Raw genomic sequence first — 21,248 nt, forward strand, 5'->3', positions numbered from 1 at the left:
GGTTTTGAGGCAGGGGCTGCTGAGGGAGGTGTGGACTGGCCTCGCCGTTGGCCCCGACCACCGCCACGGCGGTTCCCACGTCCACCACCGTGCTGCTGAACATTTTGCGGCGTGTGGCTGGCGGTCCGTGGTGGGGCGCCCCTTCCGTGGCCACGAAAGGAGCGAAAGGCACCCGATTGCTGGCGTGGGGCCGTAAGGCCCAAGGACTTGGCCGTGGCCCTGGAGTCCTTGAAACGTTCCAGCGCATGGTCTGCCTTGTCGCCGAAGAGGCGACGGCCATCAAACGGCATGTCCAGGAGGGTGGCCTGGACATCGGCCGAGAAGTTGGCGGACCTCAACCAGGCGTGGCGTCGAACCGCCACCGTCGTTGCCATCGCCCTGCCCAGTGAGTCCGTAGTATCCAGCCCACACCAGATAGAAAAGCGTGCTGCATCTCGGCCGTCCGCAAGGGTTTGGCTGAGTTTAGCCCTGACCTCCTCTGGGCATTGTGGCAGCACCTCCGCAACCGTGTCCCACAGAGTGTGGGTGTAGCGGCCCAAGAGACAGTTGGTGTTCACAGACCGTAGCCCTAAGCTCACAGACGAGAAGACCTTCTTCCCGAACTGTTCATATCTCTTGGATTCCCTGTCGGGCGGGGCCGACGGGAATGCGGTCTGGGAGTTTGAGGCCTGGATGACCAGGCTCTCGGGGGTGGGATGGGTGGACAAAAAGCATGGGTCGCCCGGTGCCGGGCGGTAGCGTCTGGCCACGTTCCTGTCCACAGGGGGGCCTGTGGCGGGCTTGGACCAAGTGCCCAGAAGAACGTCACACAAGGCCTCATTGAACGGCAGGAGGGGCTCCGCGGAGCCGGACTGCGGTTTGAGGACCTCGGTGAGGAGATTAGTCCTCACGGCCGCGACGGGGAGCTGAAGGCTCAGGGCCTTAGCTGCCTTCGTCAACACTACGCTGTAAGCAGAACCCGCCTCCGAAGCCACAGTCGGGGGCGACGTAAATCCAGTGTCTGGCGAGGTGTCAATACCACTGGCCTCCCCAAGCTCATATGTCCAGTCCTGGTGTGACTGGCAATCACGTGCCAGAGGGTCCTCGGACCCCTCCCACTGCTCCTCGTCACCTGGCTCCTGGAGACCAGGATCAACAGCCAGGGCCTCCTCGTGGAGATAGAATTCTCCAAAGGCCGTCGGAATCGGCGCCCAGCGGCGCCCTTCCGACTCCTGAGTAGGACCGTAGGAAACATTGGGGGCGGCAACCACATCGGCTGCCGGGGACGACACCTGAAGGGACGGCGTCGGTGAGGTCGTAAGGTCGACCGGCGAGGTCCCGGATCCGGAGCCGGATCCAGCGAGGTCGCGCGGCGCCGGGACCGAAGTCGCCAGCGGCGCCGGGGCCGAAGCACCCGACGTCGTCGGGGCCGAATCGCCCGACCCGGAAGGACCTCCAGACGGAGCCGATCGGCCCGAAGGCGCCACGGGAACCGAATGAGGAGGGAGGGCCCTCATGGCCATGAGGTACCTCTCGACCTCCTCCTGCGACGCGCCGTGCCCAGGGACCCGAAGGTGTGGGGCAGGCGGCGACGCTTGCGACTCCCGCGGAGCCGCGTGGGCGGTGTCGCCCGAGTCCCCGGCCGCATCGTGCGAGCGTCGGGGCGGGTCGGAGGACCGATGGTGTCGCTCCGACCTCTCATGCCTCTTACCTGAGGACTTGGAACCAGACGATCGGTGTCCACTCCCGGAACGTCGATGACTCCGACCTCGCGACCTGTCCCTCGACCTCCCGTGGGACCGGGACCTGGAGCGGCGCGGGGCCGAGTGCCTCAGCTCGAGACGCTTGCGGGACCGCTCCTGCCTAGCCTTCGACGTCAGGGCCCGGCAGTCGGCGCAGGTTCGATCGTCGTGGTCGAGGCCTAAGCACTTCAGGCACCGGCGATGGGGGTCCGTGACCGACATGAGTCGGCCGCACTTCGAACAAGGCTTGAACCCGGGCATCCCTGGCACCGATAGTCGAGACAGTCGACTAAAGAAAGATCAAAAAGGATCAAAATTTTTCAGTCAAAAAGTGACTGGGGGTAGAGCTTCTTCCGGATCTGCGCTAGCTGGCGCGGAAAAAAGAAGAACTGACGTCAGCGCGCATGGGCGCCGTCTAAGTACTCCGATGACGTCATCCCGGCGCTCACGACGCCGACGACGGACGCGGAGCCGCAGACGACGCCTACCAGCGCGCAGGGGTATTGCTACGCAAAAGTTTCCGGATCCAGTCTGACGCCTGGGGATATTCTAAGGTAAGGAATCTAAGGTAAGGAATCTATCACTAACGTGTCTCTTTCAGATTCGCAATTTTCGTCCGTTTGCGAATGTAATTGACAAAATTGGGATGCATCATGTTTTTCGCAATTTTAGAAATCACAATCACGTTGAGAATTCTAAAATTGCGATTGCATTTAAGAAATCGCAATTTGAGATTTCTTAAATGCAATGCATGAATATTTTTAATTTGATAATTCGCAAATAGGGAGAGGTAAATTACCATGAAGTTGACCTTCATGGTAATTTGCGAAAACTTTCAAAAATGCACAAAAGTGAATTTTTGAAAGTTTAATTTTACACACACACATGCCCTTGGGGCATGTGTGTGTGAAAAATGAACTTAAAGTTATATTTCAGGGGTGCAGGGGGGGGTCCTTTGGACCCCCCCCCGCACCCTTGAAATTGCATTTTCAATTTGCGATTCGCAAATTGCGAATCGCAAATTGAAAATGACTTCCCATTCATTCCTATGGGCATTCCTTAATTGCGATTCGCAAATTGTGAATCACAATTTAGGAAATTTAAGAAAGCGCAAAAAAAAATTCTTGGTGCATAGCCGTTTGCGATTTCTTAATTGCGATTCCTTAATTTTCGCAATTAAGAAATCGCAAACGGCAACAATGATGCATGTGGCCGTTACCTCTTAGTCCACTAGTGCAATTGTCTGCAGCTGATTACTTCCTTTACTTGGGGCCTGTACGGTAGAGATAAGGAGCTCTCTGTATGCTCAGCTGCATAATGTTGTTTTCAAAGTGAAACTAAATGCTGTACTAAACACGTGTTACTGCCAGGAGAGCAGCCCCCTGCACCCTCCTACAGACTGACCCTCTGTGATAATCAACAAATTGTTGCCACCCACTCTCTTCTTATCCTGCCCCAACCCCAGCCATTGAAGCGCATGGAGTTTTTAACCCCTGCGAGGGTCACTGTTTATGCGCCCCAAAAGCAACAAGATCCATGGCATTCTAATTTAGTACTCCCTCTCATGTGATGTCACTGCTGTAGTTTGTGCCTGGAGGTCGAAGGAAACCTTGCTCGTCTGGCGCTTGCGCAGAAGGTCAATTGAAAAGTTCACTTGAATTCACTCAGGAGATTCAGCACACCGCCTTAGAGCAGTCATTTCTTTTCAGCTGCTCTGTGTTTACTTCCCCTGTTCTTGCCTCTTCCCAGAGGTTGACAGGGTAACACCCCTTTTGTTCATGAACTCAAGTCGCACCTGATTTCGATCTTCATTGTTCCTAGAAATCCCCTTCCACTACTGCAGATCTGGATGGATGAATCCTCTCTAGGCGGGCTTTCAACAGAAGACTGGCACCATCGATCAGGCGTTTCGCCTGGTTCTGCTGTATTGTAAGGTAGTTGTGCTTGGTAAAGGCAGTTTATATCTTACCTTTAAAGATCTCAAAACAGCTTTCGACCTAGTCCCCAGGGATCTACTTTGGCAAGTCCTTCGGGACATGGGAATGCCTTTGGAAATCCTAGAACCACACTTTAGGCTGCATGATGACAATTTTGATTGTGTGAGGTGGGAAAGCCAGGGTCAAACCACTGAGCCGTTCAAGATACGGCGGGGGGTACGCCAAGGGTGTGTCTTGGCCCCCACCCTCTTTTACCTATATGTAATCAGGTGGCCGATCTCTTGTGCTCCATTCCGGCCTATGCTCCCACGTTGGCAAACCACAAAATAGCTACATTATTATATGCGGACGACACCCTTTTGGTGTCCAAAACTCCCATGGGCTTACAAAAAGTTTAAGGCCTTTTGTGATGTGAGCGGTTTGGTCATCAACACTATTAAAACCAAGTTCATGATGCTAAATCCCCACAAATCCTTCAAAGATAACTTGGTTCTAGATAATGTTCCGCTCGAGTGAGTTGGTTCTTTCAACTACCTGGGAATCAAGCTGTCCGAGGGAATGGCCTGGAAGAAACACCTAGAGAAGGCGTCCCTGAAATTTTCCCAACTAACCCAGACCTTGCGGTGGGAGCACCGCCTTTCTTATACCAAGCCTGTAGCCCCCGCACTCAAGCTATATAGTTGCAATGTAGTGAGTAGTGTGCTTTACAGGGCATGACTGTGGGGTTCCATAAATGTTAACATTCTTACAACAGTAGAAAACAAGTTCCTTAGGAAATTGGTATTGCACCCCCAAGGCACTCCTCTTCTCTCCTTGAAACTTGACCTGGGTGTCAAGTCAATTATGACCAGGTGAGCTTAGGCCCACTGCTCTTTGGCATAGAATGGTCACAACCCCTGACCTGGCCCCCTATGCTGCTGCTTTTACTGAAGTTTCTGCCTTAGACAGAAACCATAAAATTGGGTGGATTAAACACATAGACACCATCCGAGCAGGTAAAGGTGTGCCTAAAGAGCTAGATGGTCTCCCGCCCACATACTCCAGGTATCAACTAAAATCTCAGTATTGGGCATGGGTAGAACAGAAGAATTTCATGAAAATTTGTCATGGCTGTGTAACTGATGTTTTTACTGACATAAAATCCCTCAGCTGGCTAGATAGCTATCTTGATTTTATTAAAGTGCCAGCAGACAGGAAATTGTACACCCAGTTCAGAAATGGCTGTCTACCCATTAATGCTTTCACTAATTCCTGGCTGGCAAACAAAACTCATCCCATGGGCTGTCCCTCCTGTTCATGCCTGTATGAAACAATCTTTTTTGCTTGTGCTGCCTATGCCAGACCTAGAAGGAACTGGCTAACTCCAGTATGTAAAGAAAAATCAAAGGTGATGATGTCAACTGATCTGGGTTTAATCCAACACCGTTTTTTAGCTCACTCGGCCACCCCAGTTCAGACATGGCCATATGCAAATCAGTCTGACCCTGTGCCTCATGGGAACAGTCCAGCCCGAACGCCCAAGCCATGTCTTCCCTGGACCGGAATCAAGCTTCCCAGGACCGGTTTCTGGCATTACAGCCATCTTCAGCCGGGCTTGCTTGACTCCAGTTGCAAAGTGAGCAAGGGACTCACGTCTGAGCATACCCTGCCAACTTAGGACGAACAAAGAAAAAGCAAAGGTGATGATAAACGGAGCGTTGACAATACAAACACTCACCCCCATTCAACTGATCTGGGTTTAATCCATCACCGTTCTTTAGCTACCAGTATGAAGCCAACTTGGGCCACGCAGCAACAAAGACGCTCTATGCTTTTTAAAGTCAGATGCAAGACCACTCTATGCTTGTGCAACTGCAGCATTTTTGGGCCAGTTCTGGGGAATGTATGACATTACAATGCATACATTTACAATGCATGCCTTTACAACACAGTTTTTACATCGCAACATCCTTTACAACGCATTCTTTTACATTGCATAATAATTACTATTCTAACTCCAGTGAGTGCAACAGTAGGGTAAGTTTTGGATAGTGTAAGGGTACTACGCGTTGTAATGACTTGCAATGTAATGCCTGCGTTGTAGTGACATGCATTGTAGTGACATGCGATGTAATGGCTGCCTTGTTATGACATGCTATGTAAAGGATGTTGCGATGTAATGATTGCTATGTAAAGGTAGTACGATGTAATGACTGCGGTGTAAAGGTTGGTTCCCGTTCTGGGCCATTAGAAGTAGGGTTATATCTACCTCCCCAACTGGTATGAATAAATCAAACTGAAATTATAACGATTAGTCCAGTCAGATGTGTACTTAGCAGTAGTATTTTGGCTTGTAAATAATTGGTTTTATGTAATTATTTTAAGCTTTTTATCTTTTTTATTGGTCATGTGGGGCACAGGTTTTAAAATAACTGTTGTTGCATAATCAGGCCTTATTCATTAGCAAAATTAGATATAAACAATATTTATCAATGCACTAGCACTTTAGCTTTGTCCCGATAGGCAGAATCATTTAAATATTGAAATCTGTTTAGCTTTGTTCTCTTATTGTGATTGTACATTTGTATCATGAATTTGTCAATTTTTATTTCTCTTTTTATTTCTAAGAGCCTTTATAGGGAGCATTTCAGAGTACCTTTCATCCTGAACACTGTCAACCAAGTTGCATGTGCTTGTCTCTTTAATGGTACTAAAAAACTGAAATAAAGACTTTGATGATGATGATACTGCAGATCATTTATAACTTGGTAGCAAAGTAACTTTTGCTTCAACTCATAGCAAGTACTTAGCTATCAAGTGGCCCCATGCCTTGTGTGACACTGCAGTCTGTCCTGTACCCAACAGTAATAGTAGGTTGTAATACAGGACTTTTTGTATACGTTTTAAAATTGTATATATGGGCTATAATATATCACAGCATGTAGAGTGCTGTTGTCTAAACAGTGAGACGTAGGTGAAGGTGCTATGTCAGGTCACCTGTGTAAACAGTTGCATCCCCCATACAACATGTGGCTACATACTTGGCATTCTGGTACCCAGCCCCAGAGCCAGAAGCATGAAGATCCAATGTGCGGGAGACAGCAGCGGCAGCAGTGTTAAGGTAAGTTTATATTGCTGGCGTTTTTTGTACCGGAACCATTTTCACCTACCCTCCCCACCTCCCTCCTCCAGCTCCGCCCAACCACCCTCCCCCCCACTTTGGCAGGAGACGGGCCTCTACTGGTAGGGGAGAGTTTAGGCAGATGTATCAGATAACACGACAGGGCTCTTTCTCGTATATGGTTTATTAACCATGTAGAAGACATTATTGACTTACATGTGTAGCACAATTAAGCATCTTAGAGCACAATAGTTCAAATAAATATTGTCACCATCCTTCGTGTCTCTTTTTTATTTCAGTGTGGACAAGTACGAGTGATAGAGAGCGAAAGGGTGTATCCTGTTACTGCAATCCTGTGAGGGTTGGGAGTGTTGTATTCTTGGGTGCCGAATCACTTGTCCCTCTGGAAAGGTCAGGAGGGCAAGTGAGACACTATAGCTAGTCGCCTCAGGCTCCTAGATACTGAGGTGATATGCTAACACAGTCCCCTATATACTGATGTGCTATGGTTGCAAGCATAGTTCTGTTCCTGAGCAAAATTCTTGCAACATGGCTCCACCAACATTTGGTCAAGTACTTATATGTGGGAACCCTGAGTAGTGCTTGTGCTTGTCCACAATACCCATAGCTGCCAAGATTTCAGATTGCTGTGTGACATTTCCATAATTTCAGTGTAATTATGAGTGACATTTCAACAACTATGAGTGACACTTTCTCACGAGCAAAATCAAGCAATGACGGCAAGGAAAACATACAAATATTCACAAATTTCAACCATTTGTTCAACGAGAAACAGTGTCACCTGAGAGTAACTGTTGTAATGTGACACACGCTGTACGACTGCCACCCACCAACTACAGGCAGCTGCCTGATTTCACGGTGTTAAGGAATTTAATTGACACATGCACTCTACCGCGGTTGGCTTAGTGTAGTGCACACTGTCTCTCTACATTTTGAGAGATCTGCGCGACATCTTTTTCTGTGCCTTGTGGCATCTGGCTGCACTATTTTCCATTAGGCTGACAGCGAGACACAGGGGTAAAGCATTGTCTGATGGATTTGGCTTTTTACTCCATTGCAAAGAAGTTTCAAAGACAAGACTGGTCACCTGTTGGCCAGCAAGCTGAAGGCAAAAACGGTCCGCTCAAAGATTCCCCTTATTAATGTAGAAGATGGGGTGGAAGCTAGAGAGGACGATCGCATCGCGGAGGCCTTTCGGGCCTTTTATGCCAAACTGTACGCGGCGGACCCGGACTTGGAGCGTGAAGCAGGCACCGCATACCTAGAGACTGCAGACGTGACGGCCATAAACGAAGCTAGTGTACTGGCACTGGAGGCTCCGATCCGCCAAGAGGAGGTAATATCGGCAATAGCAAGACTCAAACCGCTGAAGGCACCGGGACCAGACAGCTTTTCCGCTGGCTTCTATAAAACGTTCTGTCCCTTGCTAGCGCCGGTATTGACAAACTTATTCAACTGCTTCCAGGGCCCGGGCTCGATCCCGCGAGAGATGTTGGAAGCAGACGTTATAGTCTTGCCAAAGCCTGGTAAAGATCCAACTTGGTACGCGGCCTACAGACCAATATCACTCCTTAACATAGATCTGAAGTTGTTCACCGGGATCCACGCCTCGGCCCTTGCTTGCCAGGGGTAATAGAACCAGACCAGGCGGGCTTCGTGCCCACCAGGCATTGCGCGGACAATACTAAACGCCTACTACACACAATAGATAATGCACACTTCAACGCTTCGAATGCGGCCATGCTTTCAGTTGACGCTGAAAAAGCGTTTGACAGAGTGGACTGGCATTACATGGACAACACCCTGGCGAGATTCGGACTAGGGGATAGGTTTCGAGCCTGGGTGGCCAGCTGCTACGCCTCTCCCCAGGCGACGATTAAAGTCAATGGGGCATGCTCCAAGCCGTTCGAAATTCAGCGAGGCACTCGGCAGGGTTGCCCGCTATCACCACTACTGTTTGCCTTATATATAGAGCCATTTGCTCAACACATTCGGAATAACAAAGATATTTCAGGTATCAAATTTGGAGGGGAGGAGCAGACCATTAGCCTTTATGCTGACGACATTCTGGTCGCGGTAGAAAACCCTAGACTGTCTATACCGGCATTCCTGACGGAGATGGAGCGATTTGGGGCGGTCTCCGGATTTAGGATGAATGTGGGGAAGTCCGATATTCTCCCCCTGGGTAGCAACACCAGACAGGCCCACAGAAGTACGCTCCACATAGGGGGCTGGCAGTGCAAACAGCATTGCCATACCTAGGAATTGAATTGACTCCCTCCACGGCCCAAACGGTAGAACTTAATTACTCCAAACTCCTGACCCGCATACAGGGAGACATTTCTAGATGGCGGCAACAGCCGCTCTCGTGGTTGGGACGCATGGCCGCTGTCAAGATGACCCTGTTACCGAAGGTGCTCTACCTGTTCCACACCATTCCGGTCACTTCCCCCTTGGGCATGCTCAAAAAATTACAAGACACCATACAACGGTTTATCTGGGCAAACAAACATCCCAGGCTACGCCGCAATTTGGTCACAAGAATGACGGAGGAGGGTGGACTGGGGGTACCTGACTTGAAGCACTACTTCCAAGCGGCACAGATGAGATACCTTCTGGAATGGTCCCGCACACTCTCTGAGAAGCGTTGGCTTTTCCAAAATAGGGCGATGGCGGGAATGCCGCTGTGGAGGGTCCCCTTTCTGACATGTGCACACAGACCAGCCTATCTTAAAAAATCGCCCATCACCAGAACACTTCTCCAGGTGTGGGACGTGGTAGCGGTCCCCAGAGGCCTGACATAATTTCCATCACCAATGACGCCCCTGTTGGACAACCCGGCATTTCCCCCAGGGGTACTCCCCGGCTCATTCCCCCAATGGCGGCATATCAAATGCTGCTCAGCAGGACACTTATTTGACTTACAGGGCTTTATGACGCTGGACACGATGAAGGAAAAGTATGGAATTGACCGGCCACACCGATTTCAATACTTTCAGCTAAGGCACTGGCTCACACACAAAGACGTAGAACCCCTAGTAGGCCGACCCCTCACTCCATACGTGAAATGGCTCCTAACTAAATCTACAGACTCGAAGGCCATCACAGAGCTTTACAAACTTTTAGCCCCCCCTCCACCCACGATGGGATCTGCAGGTCAAAAGAGGTGGGAGAAAGAATTGGGACGAACACTCACGGACAAAGAGTGGCAGGATATATACTACAGAGAGCATCATACGGCTAGGAACACAGCCAGCAAAGAATCGGCGGTGAAAGTGGCCTATTACTGGCACCTGACACCGGAACGCCTACATCAAAGTAACCCACGGAGAGATCCCGCATGTTGGAGGGGGTGCGGACAAACAGGGACCATGATACATATACTGTGGGAATGTGTGGAAGTGCAGGAATACTGGGAGGGGGTGCTCAAAGACATAGATGTATATTTCGAGAAGGAACTTCCTTGTTTCCCGGCATACACGATCCTCGGCCTCTCCAACAGACTCACTCAAATCCATCAGAGGGAAGCAGATGGGTCTGGCAATTGGAGCAGCAACACAGCACATCCTCTCCCTCTGGGGAACGGCCAGGAAACCCACACACACAGGGTGGCTGCACCGACTGTGGTACATCATGGGGATGGAGAGGATCCAAGCTTCGCTCACACAAACATCTGACGCATTTAAAGAAACATGGCAGCCGATTCTCACCCTAGTCACCCAAGAATTCACAGAGCTCACATGCCCTAAGTACTTGCGGGTCCTCAGACTCTCAGATGAATCCCGCAATGGAACAAAGGAGGAGACGAACAGGGCCTAGACTGAGTCCCCTCAAGCGCTGGCGATGGTTAGACACACCGAGGGGTGGGGGGTGGGGGGCGGGGGGTGGATGGTTTGGGGAGACTTGGGGCAGTTGGGGTTAGGGAGGGATGAGGGAGGGGTGCGGATACAAGGGTTCCAGCTTGCAAGGTTTCCACAGGCCCCCATCATTCAAGCTTACATGGACACAAGACACTCATCCCCAAAGCTCAGAAGTCCAGGGTATGTGAGCTACGACGGGAGGGGAACGGAGCACAAGGTCATATTGTGTTACCAAATGTATTGTATTGCTTGGCTGAACCCAATAAAAATAAATTTGATCAAAAAAAGAAACAAAATCAGAACCCGTTTCAACAGGTTGCTGTATTTAAAAAGGAGAGTCTAAGCCCAAACATTTCTGATATTACAAGATCCATTGTGAGAACAGTGGAAGCTCCAGACTTACCCCACTTAGGAAAGAATACCCCAATTGTAGGAGTTTTAAACAGACACATTATAAACCAAGTTCTAGTGAAGGTTGCAGCAAAAATAGGTTCATTTGGGGAAAGTTGTCAATTTGTTGTTTGTGACTCAAGCACTGTAGGCCTGACAGGAAAACATTTGTATTGCAAATTAAACAGCAGTTTACTGTACACAGGATGATGTTAAATATCAGACTTCGGATAAGGATATGCAGTTTAAAACAGAGGACACCAGTAAGATTTTTTTTTTTAAACGGCAGTTGAAAAATTCCATTCTGATTTGAAAGAAATAGTAAAGCAAGAAGTAAGAAAGTTCACAGAGAAAGATGTCAGAATAATACACCGTGTAGAACCTGTTTTAGTCCAATTAAAACCAGATGGCATGTATTCAAGAACACCATCATACAATTGAATACAAGAGGCAGTTGCAGGAATTTCATCCATAATTGGAGATACATTGAGTAAAGGATTTGTGAGGCAACTGAATGGAAGTTAATGCAACTTTCTGATCACAGGTTTACAGAAACTAAATGAGAAGAAAAGAATAGTTCAGGAGATTTGCAGCATAATTGTTCCATGTTGTCCATGTTGTCCTATGGTACCGAATCCAGCCAAAATATTTTTTCACATTCCATGTACTGAAGAATGGCTTACTGTTATTGATTTTTGCCAGGTTTATATCATAGTGCAGTTGCATGAGGATAGTCAGGAGAACTGTAAAAAAAAATCTATATCTGAGACACATAATTGGAAAAGTAGCTAGAAAGATTTCACCAGAGAGAGTGGAAGCAATTCACCAGATGAATCCAACTCAAATTCAGAAAGTCAGGATGCTTTGGGGAATGGTTCGCTCCTGTAGAAAGTGGATATCAAACCTTTCCCTAGTGGCTAAGCCTTTACTGAGTCTGACACACAAGGATGTGTCTGATCTGCTTCCATTGGACAACAATTGCACAAAAGCATTCCTAGAGTTGAAAGAGAAAATGTGTCACACCCCGGCACTAGGGATGCCTGTTTATTTAAATACACCAGTTTGCAGGGAGAGAGAGAGGGCTGCACTCTCTGTGCCTGTTCAAAAACTTGAAAATGTTCAAAAGTCTGAAGTATTTCCAAATAACCCTCGACCCTATCATCACAGAAATGCCCAGCTGCCTTAACTTAGTAGCTGCAGTTGATGTCAGTCACAAAAAGAGTGAGCATATAACGATGGAAAGTCCAGTAACAGAAATGGTCCCTTACTTAGTGGAGTTGTTATTGAAAAAAATAGTGACCAAAACATGTCTAAATTTAAATGTATTGAGTCTACTGCCAGCAAATGAAGTTGTTTGTGACAAAGCTGAACTTTAATGTCTAGATATCATGAATCTATGCATGAAGCCAAGGTTAGACCCCAATGATGAACCCCTGTTTGAGCCCAACCATGTCCCATTTTGTAGATGGCCCACGTTTGAGTGGTAACAATGGCACATTAGGAGCAGCACATGCGGTGTTCCCTATATATTATGTTGTCAAAGCTTTATGGCTTTAAGAAGTTACTTCAGCCCAAAATCCAAAATTGATTGCCAATACCATAGCATGCAGTATAACCGCTCAAATGGGAGTCACAATTGTCATGGGAAAGAGAGTTGCTAATTCAGTTGCACAATATTGTGTCCTGTTAGCCTACACATTCAATAGAATTTTTTTAATCTTTTTTTTTATTACAGTGCTCATTAGACCATACAGTAAACAGTAATTCCAAACGGCCATTGTTGGAGATATCATAGAAGTCAGCAATAAATCAATCATTAAGGAACAACACAGACAAATCAGCAATCCCCCACCCCTACATGCCTGCCACAGATTCTCTGTACTTCCGCCAGGGAGCCTACACTCTCTTTCATTTTTTACCACACCCCCTACTTTTGTACACAGGTTCTTCGGCCCTTTGGCACCAGTTGTGGTCTTGCTTCCAGTCCTCCAGCTGCGGGGGTGCCGGGGCCCCCCATCTCCTAGCAATATTGTGTTTTGCAATTCCCGCAGCCAGGACCAGCCATATTTCCCTGTACCTAGTCCAAGCAATGTCGCCTTTTATCATCAGTAAGAGCCACCTCGGTTCCATCGGGACCGCCTCTCCCACTACACTTGACATGGTTTCTGTGACCCTCCGCCAGATCTGACTTATCTCCGGGCATTCCCATAGGATGTGGAAGAAGGTGCCCTCCTGCTGGCACCCCCTGACACATAGCACTGATGGAGTCTTCCCCCATGTATAAAGGGTCATGCAGGGATAGTAGGTAATGGGGTAGAGCAACAACCTGTCCTCCAGGGGGGAGTATTCAGCGATAGATGTGCCACTATGTATATGTGCACGTAGGGCATGCAAGGGGTGGAGATAATGGTGCTGCTGCGACTGGTGGAGGTTTGATTGAGTGGGGGGAATCCCCTTTCCAGATATCCCCCAAATAAACAATCCCTATCAGTTTCCACCCCTTGAAACCAGTTAAAGCTGCCACATCTTGCAGTTGATCCCCTAACTACAACGAGGTCCTAGCAGTTAGTTTCCCTGCCTACCCTAAGAGTTTATTAGCTACTCTTCAGCACTGCAGCACCACCTTGCTGGGGTCAGGCCACTATATATGTGACTTCCGCAAATAGAGGAGAGGTTCACAGTTCTCACTCGGCATAACCATCCTGTCTACCCTGTAGGCTGGTTCATTACTATCTACGTACACCCAATCATTCACCACCTGAAGCTGCGAGGCCCATTAGTGTAACTTGACCTCCAGGATTGCCAAACCTCCATCGTATACACACTTTTGCAGCTTGTGTAGGGTAATTCTTGGAGACCCGCCCTCCCACAACAAGGTTCTAACCGCCTTTGCTATACGCTTAAACACGTCCGGAGGGACAGGGTATAGTGTATTCTGTAAAATGTATAGGAGCCTTGGTAGTCAGCATTTTAAATAATGCTGCCTGTCCCACGAGGGAAAGAGGAAGGGTACACCAATGACTTACGTCCGCCCTTAGACGATTCAGCGGGGGCTCAAGATTTCTCATTCAATAGAATGTTAACATGTGAATCTGAGAAGTAACTGTCTGTCCAATTTTGATGTCAATAACTTACACTTGGAAAGAGTTGAAGGGGGTACAAGAAAATGTTTCAGAGCCAGAACAACAAAGTTGGATCAGAACAGATTTTGAGAAAAATGCAAATAACACCCAAATGTCAGCTGATGAGAGACCAGTGTTTCCAGCTAGTTTGTTATTTCCAGTAACATGAAACATGTATGGGTACATATACTTCGAGAGGGCTCCAATAAAATCTTTAGAAAGAGTAGATGCCATCAAGGGTTTGGGAAGTTTGAGCTGAGATATGTCCTAGTGGTAGTGTGCATCTTTATGAGATGTGTAAAAGCTTACACAGCCAGGAAAAATGACAACTACACAGTAGCAATTGTGTTATTGCAAAAGCTGATGCCCAGGTATAGATTGCCAATTTATCTGAAATCAGATCAAAAGACTTACTCTATCAATGAGTCCTCAAAGTCGATGTGTGCAGAACTAGAGATCAGGCAAAGGTTACATTGTAGCTATCTACGTGACGTTTCAAGCATAATAAAGCAACTCAGACACCACAGAGTCTCGCCTTGCAAAAGTCTGTGTCTCAATATCACTGAAGTGGCTTGAATATGTACATGCAAATACACTTTTGAAAATCACAGATGAGAAGACAAGCTATTGCTGCAAATGATTGGCTGATGTGCTACGTGCAGTTTTTCACCAGATTGCAGCTGCTACACAAGATCTGCATAGTGGACGGTGCCACACCCTTGATCTGAGAGATGGTGTTGTGAACAAAAAGCACAATCCGAAGAATTTGGTTGAAATCAAGATGGAAAGGCCTATTCCAGGTAATCCTGGTCACAATGACTGCTGTGAAGTGTGGTGGCCTTCCAAACTAGGTGCATGCCTCTCATACCAGTAGGGTCCAGTGTCCCCTTGATAAAACAGCTCCTCTTCCAGAAGAGATGTCAGCAGTGGTCAAAAGGCCACCAAAGAGGGTAAGTCAAGCTGTAGGAGAACACACCGAGTCTGAAGCAGCACTAGAGAAAACTGAGGTGGAACTGGAAAAGCAAAAAGTGAAACCTGGCTCAGATGAAAGTGGTGTCAAAGTGGTGAATGAGGCAGGCGCAGCCTCTGAAAAGGGAACTAGTGCTGTGGGCTTACGAGTTGAGGTGGAAAAATGCTGGCTAAATGAGTATCCAAAAGGTCTGCAGTGGTCCCCTGAAAAATCATTTGCACCCATAGCTGAAACGTCTGAATCTGAACAAAGTAAAGATGCAAGGCTTGGATTGAAAAAGTCCAAAGAATTGATGGTACTATGACCACCTGAGTGGTCATCTTGCATGGAAAAAGTAAGAATGCCAAACTGGATGAACTGTGTAATGCAAGACTTGAACTGTATGAGCCACCTTGATTGCAAGCTTGAGAGAAAAAGAACTAAGAAAAAGCTAAAACAATAACTAAGAACTATCAAGAGCTGAAGAGTAAACAATATATCAAAGATGAAAAAAGAAAAAAAAATCTTTTCTGTTGGACCTTTTTTTTCTTTCAGTTACTCGTTTTACAGAAAGCTAAGTACTAGAAGCTACTTACAGAACTCTGCACTGAACTTTTGGGCCTGGCTATATATTATCCGATTCCAGACAAAACTTGTTTTGCCTTAGAGATAGATGTAAACTTATTATGTGCGATGCTCAGCAAGTGATACTGAACATACTAAATTTAGTAAAGGTTTCTTTATATACCTGATAGAAATTAGGTCTGCTGCACAAGTTACTTACCTTCGGTAACGATATATCTGTAAGAAACAGTAGTTAGTGTTAGATTCCTTACCTTAGAATATCCCTGGGCGTCACTCCATCCGGAAAGTTTTGCCTAGCAGTACCCTTACACGTCAGTAGGCGTCGTCTGCGGCTCCGCGTCCGTCGTCAGCGTCGTGGTAGCCGGGGTGATGTCGTCGGAGTACCTAGACGCCGCCCTCGTGTGCTGACGTCAGTTCTGTACATAGCTTTCTGCCCCAGGAACGCAGAGCCATGATAGAAACCGACACTAGTGCCATGAAACTAGGAAAGGGATGTCCTTAACCCTAGATATCGGTATGCAGAACGGGGATGATCGGTGGAGTGGTAAGGAATCCAACACTAACTACTGTTTCTTACAAATATATTGTTACCGAAGGTAAGTAACTTGTGCTTCTGAAAGAAACATGTTAGTGTTAGATTCCTTACCTTAGAATAGATACCCCAGCAATGCGAACCAAGATCACACCAGAAAGTCCTAGAGAGCGGAACAACCGAAAAAGCCGTCTCTCCGGACTTGGCTGTCCAGGCAATAGTGTCTAGCAAACGTGTGCAGCGAGGCCCATGTAGCTGCCTGACAGATGTCCTGCAAGGGGACTCCCCGACCCAGGGAAGTAGTAGCATTCGTGGCCCGAGTGGAATGGGCCCTCAGCCCAACATGAGGCTCCTTTTTCGCCAAGAAGTAACAGACCTTGATGCACAACACGACCCACCGAGAGATGGTCTGCTTGTGCACCGCCCGTCTCTTCTTAGCACCCACGTAACCAACAAATAGCTGGTCGTCCACCCGGAAGTGGCGTGTGCGGTCTAGATAGAATGAGAGCGCATGTTTTGGGTCCAGATGCTGGAGCCTCTCTTCCTCTTTCGAGGGATGCGGAGGCGGAAAGAAGGTGGACAAGGTGATGGACTGCCCGATATGAAAGGCTGTAACCACCTTGGTAAGGAAAGAAGGAGGAGCCCTCAGAACAAAATTGTCCGGATGGACAGAGAGGAAAGGAGGTTTAGAAGATAGAGCCTGGAGCTCACTCACTCTCCTGGCAGAGGTGATGGCAACCAGGAATGCAGTTTTAAGAGTCAGAAGATGAAGAGGACAGTTATGAAGTGGCTCGAAGGGAGCGCATATCAGGTAAGTCAGAACAAGATTCAAGTCCCACTGAGTCATAACACAGGGAACAGGAGGAAACATGTGTGTGGTACCTTTCAAGAATCTAGTTACAACAGGGGACTTGAAAAGTGAAGGCTGATCAGGAAGCCTCAAGAATGCTGAAATGGCAGAGAGGTAGCCTTTGATAGTGCCCAGAGCAGAGCCCTGCTGGGCAAGCGAAAGAAGAAGGAGGAGTACCTCTGAATGGGGGGCAGAAAGTGGATCCACAGCCTTCACTGTGCACCATGCCACAAATTTGTTCCACCTGCAGGCGTATACCGATTTTGTGGAGGGATGCCTGGTTGCCAGAATCACGTCACAAAGCTCAGGAGGCAAGTCAAATGGCCTCAACTGTCGCCACTCAATCTCCACGCATGTAGGTGCAGACTGGACAGGTTTGGGTGGAGGACCGTCCCCTGCTGCTGTGACAGAAGGTCCTTCCGAAGAGGCAGACGAAGTGGGGATCTACTGACATGCTGAGTAGCTCAGGATACCAGTATGTTCGTGCCCAGTCCAGAGCCACAAGGATGACTTGGGCCCGGTCGCGCCTGATCTTCTTCAGCACTCTGGGCAGAAGTGATATAGGCGGAAAGGCGCCAACAGACCGCAGCTCCACCCACGATGATAAGCGTTAGCGAGCGAGTGCCGCCTAGGAAATTCCAACACGCAGACATTGTGCGTTCTCTTCGGTGGCGAATAGATCTAACCAAGGCTCTCCCCACTGCTGAAAGAGGCATTGCACCACGTCCGAGTTCAGATGCCATCCGTAATCCATCATGCACCGTCGTCTGAGTTCGTCCACCCTGGCGTTCAGGGAACCTGCCAGGTGTTGAACCACCAGGGTGATTCCCTGGTGTACCATCCATTTCCAGAGGCGCAGGCCTCCTGACAAAGGGTCCACAACCCCACCCCGCCCTGTCTGTTGCAGTATCACATGGCGTGGTGTTGTCCGTGAACACCTGCACTACACTTCCCCGGACAGAGGGAAGGAATGCTTTCAGTGCAAGACGGATCACCCGCAGCTCCAAAGGGTTGATATGGAGCCGGGACTCCGCCGGAGACAAGAGGCCTCTGATCTCCGCCTCTCCCATGTGGCCCTCCCCGCCCAGGAGGGTCGCACCAGTCACTACTATGTGCTCCGGTTGGGGTAAGGAGAGGGATCTGCCGCTGACCCAATCGCGGTCCGTGAGCCACCATTGCAACTGTCTTGCAGTGCCCTCCGAGATCAGGAAGTGGTCAGACAGGTTGCCCTGATGCTGGGCCCACTGAAACTTCAGGCCCCACTGCAGAGCCCGCATCCGCCACCTAGCATGATTCACCAGAAGGATGCAGGAGGCCATCAGCCCCAGAAGCCGCAGCGTCAACCTGACCGAGACCCGGGATAAAGGCTGAAAGATCGGAATCAGAGCCTGAATATCCCGAACCCGCTGTTCGGGAGGATAAACCCGAAACTGCGAAAAAGTCCAGAACTGCTCCAATGAAGAGGAGCTTCTGAGAGGGGCACAGGTGTGACTTCGGCACATTGATGGAGAACCCCAGCAGGTGCAGAAGGTCGACCGTAGTCTGGAGGTGGTTGACGACTGTCTGGGGCGAGCCCGCCTTCAACAACCAGTCATTGAGATAGGGGAAGACTGAGCCCCCTGGCGACCACTGCCATCACTTTTGAGAACACCCAAGGGGCGCTGGTAAGGCCAAAGGGGAGCACTGCAAACTGAAAGTGCTCGTGACCTACCGTGAACCGCAGGCAACGCCGGTGGGCTGGCAGGACGGGAATATGCGTCCTGCAAGTCCAACGCTATCATCCAGTCTCCAGGGTCCAGGGCAGCTAGGACCTGAGCTAAAGTCAGCATCTTAAACTTCTCCTTCCGGAGGAAGCAGTTGACGCTCCGGAGGTCCAAGATAGGGCGTAGGCCTCCTTCACCCTTCTAGGGTACGAGAAAGTAGTGGGAGTAGCAACCACGTCCTACTTCTGGCCCAGGAACGCGCTCGATGGCCCCCTTGGCCAAGAGGGCCATAACTTCCTCCTGTAAAAGTTGCAAGTGATCCCCCGACATGAGGTGGCACTGCAGTGGCATGGCTGGAGGGGTCGCCTCGAAGGGGAGGGAGTAGCCCCTTCAGAAGATTTGCAGCACCCACCTGTCCGACGTGATGGTACCCCAGTGGAGGAGGTGATGGCGGACCCTGCCCCCCACTGGCATCGCATGGGCCTGAAAGCTCAGACTAGGAAGGCTTCGAGGCAGATGCTGCGGGAGTGGATGTGGACTGACCCAGCCGTTTGTCCCCCGGCACCGCCACAGCAGTTACCACGTCCGCGACCACGCTGAGGTTGGTTCTGCGGCCTGTGGCTGGATGGACATGCGGGGACGCTCCTTCCGTGGCCACGAAAGGGGCGAAAAGCAGAAGTTTGCTGGCACTGGCATGATAGGCCCAAGGACTTGGCCGTAGCCCTGGAGATCTTAAAACGCTCTAGTGCACTATCTGCTTTGTCACCAAAAATGTGACGGCCATCAAAGGGCATGTCCATGAGCGTGGACTGGACATCCCCCGAAAAGTTGGCAGACCTCAGCCAGGCGTGGCGACGGATCACCACTGTCGTGGAAATCACCCTGCCCAGGGAGTCCGTGGTTTCAAGTCCACACCTGATCGAATACCGTGCTGCACCCCGCCCTTCCTCCAGGGCTTGGACGAGCTGTGTCTTAGCCTTCTCTGGACACTGTGGCAGCATGTCTGCAACCGTATCCCAAAGCGAGTGGGTGTAACGGCCCAAAAGGCACGCAGTGTTGACAAACCCCAGCCCCAAACTCAGAGAGGAGAACAGTTTCTTTCCAAACTGATCATACCTTTTGGATTCCCGATCGGAGGAGCAGTCGGGAATGCGGTCTGGGACGCTGAGGCCTGGATAACCAGACTGTCGGGGTGGCGTGGGTGGACAGAAAGCAGGGGTTGCCTGGGGCGGGGCGGTGGTGTCGGGCCACGTTCTGATCCACAGGAAGGCCTGTAGAGGGCTTGGACCAGGTGCCCATCAGAACGTTGGTGAGGGCTTCGTTAAATGGCAGTAGAGGCTCTGAGGAGCTTGCCTGCAGTTTGAGCACCTCAGTGAGGAAGTTAGTCCTCACGGCCGCGACAGGGATCTCAAGAGCCAAGGCCTTGGCTGCCCTGTTCAACACCACGCTGTAAGCAGCACCCTCCTCCGAAGCCACGGAGGGAGGAGAGATGACTCCAGTGTGAGGCGAAGTGTCTAGACCACTGGCCTCCCCCAGCTCATCTGCCCAGTCCTTACTCAACTGGCACTGTGCCAGAGGGTCCTCAGACCCCTCGAAGTCCTCTCCTTCATACGTGTCTTGATAATCATGCAAAAATGACGAAGTGGGGACACAGGCAAAAGGCTCACCCACCGACGTCGGAGACGGTGCTGAGCGGCGCCGCACCGGCATCAGACCCGGAATGGGGCTGAAACCAGGGACAGCGTCGCCCAAAGATGGCACCGGGAACAACACCATGGTGGTCGCGCCAGCGGAGGAGCCGTGAGGTCGTCTGGCGACGGCCCGGATCCAGGCCTGGATCCTGTGGGGCCCTGCGGCATCGGGACCGGAGTCGATGACTGCACCAGGGCCGAAGCACCCGACGGCGCCGGGGCCGGAGCCACTGGCCTGGTATGGCCCGGTGTCGGGGCTGCGGGGCCCGAAGTCGCACCGGCAGGCCCCAACTGAGGGATGTGAGTCCTCATGGCCACGAGGAAGTCACGTATCTCCTCCGGCGTCGCATGCAGCCCAGGGACCGGAGGGTGTGGGGCTGGAGGCGGCGCCCTTGACTCCAGCGGTGTCGCCCAAACACCCAGCCGCGTCGCGATGACGTCTCTGACTTTTTCTCGGAATGCCTCGACTTACCGGAGGACTTGGAGCCCGACGACTGGTGACGATGACTCGACGAGCGATGACTGTGGCTTCGCGACAGGTCCCTCGACTTCCTCCTCGACCGACACCTCGAGCGGCGCGGACCGATTGCCAGAGCTAGAGCAGCTTGCGGGACTGCTCCCGTCTAGCCTTCGAGGTCAAGGCCCGACAGTCGGGGCATGACTTGTCGTCGTTGTCGGCCCGAGGCAGTGAAGGCTCCGATGGTGGGGGTTGGTCACCGACATCAGGCGGTGACAGGCATCCCTATCGGCACCAGGAGTCGATGTCGACTTGAAAAGATAACCAAAA

Source organism: Lissotriton vulgaris, chromosome 3_1 (genome assembly GCF_964263255.1).
Source record: "Lissotriton vulgaris chromosome 3_1, aLisVul1.2, whole genome shotgun sequence".
In the NCBI taxonomy this organism is placed as follows: Eukaryota; Metazoa; Chordata; class Amphibia; order Caudata; family Salamandridae; genus Lissotriton; species Lissotriton vulgaris.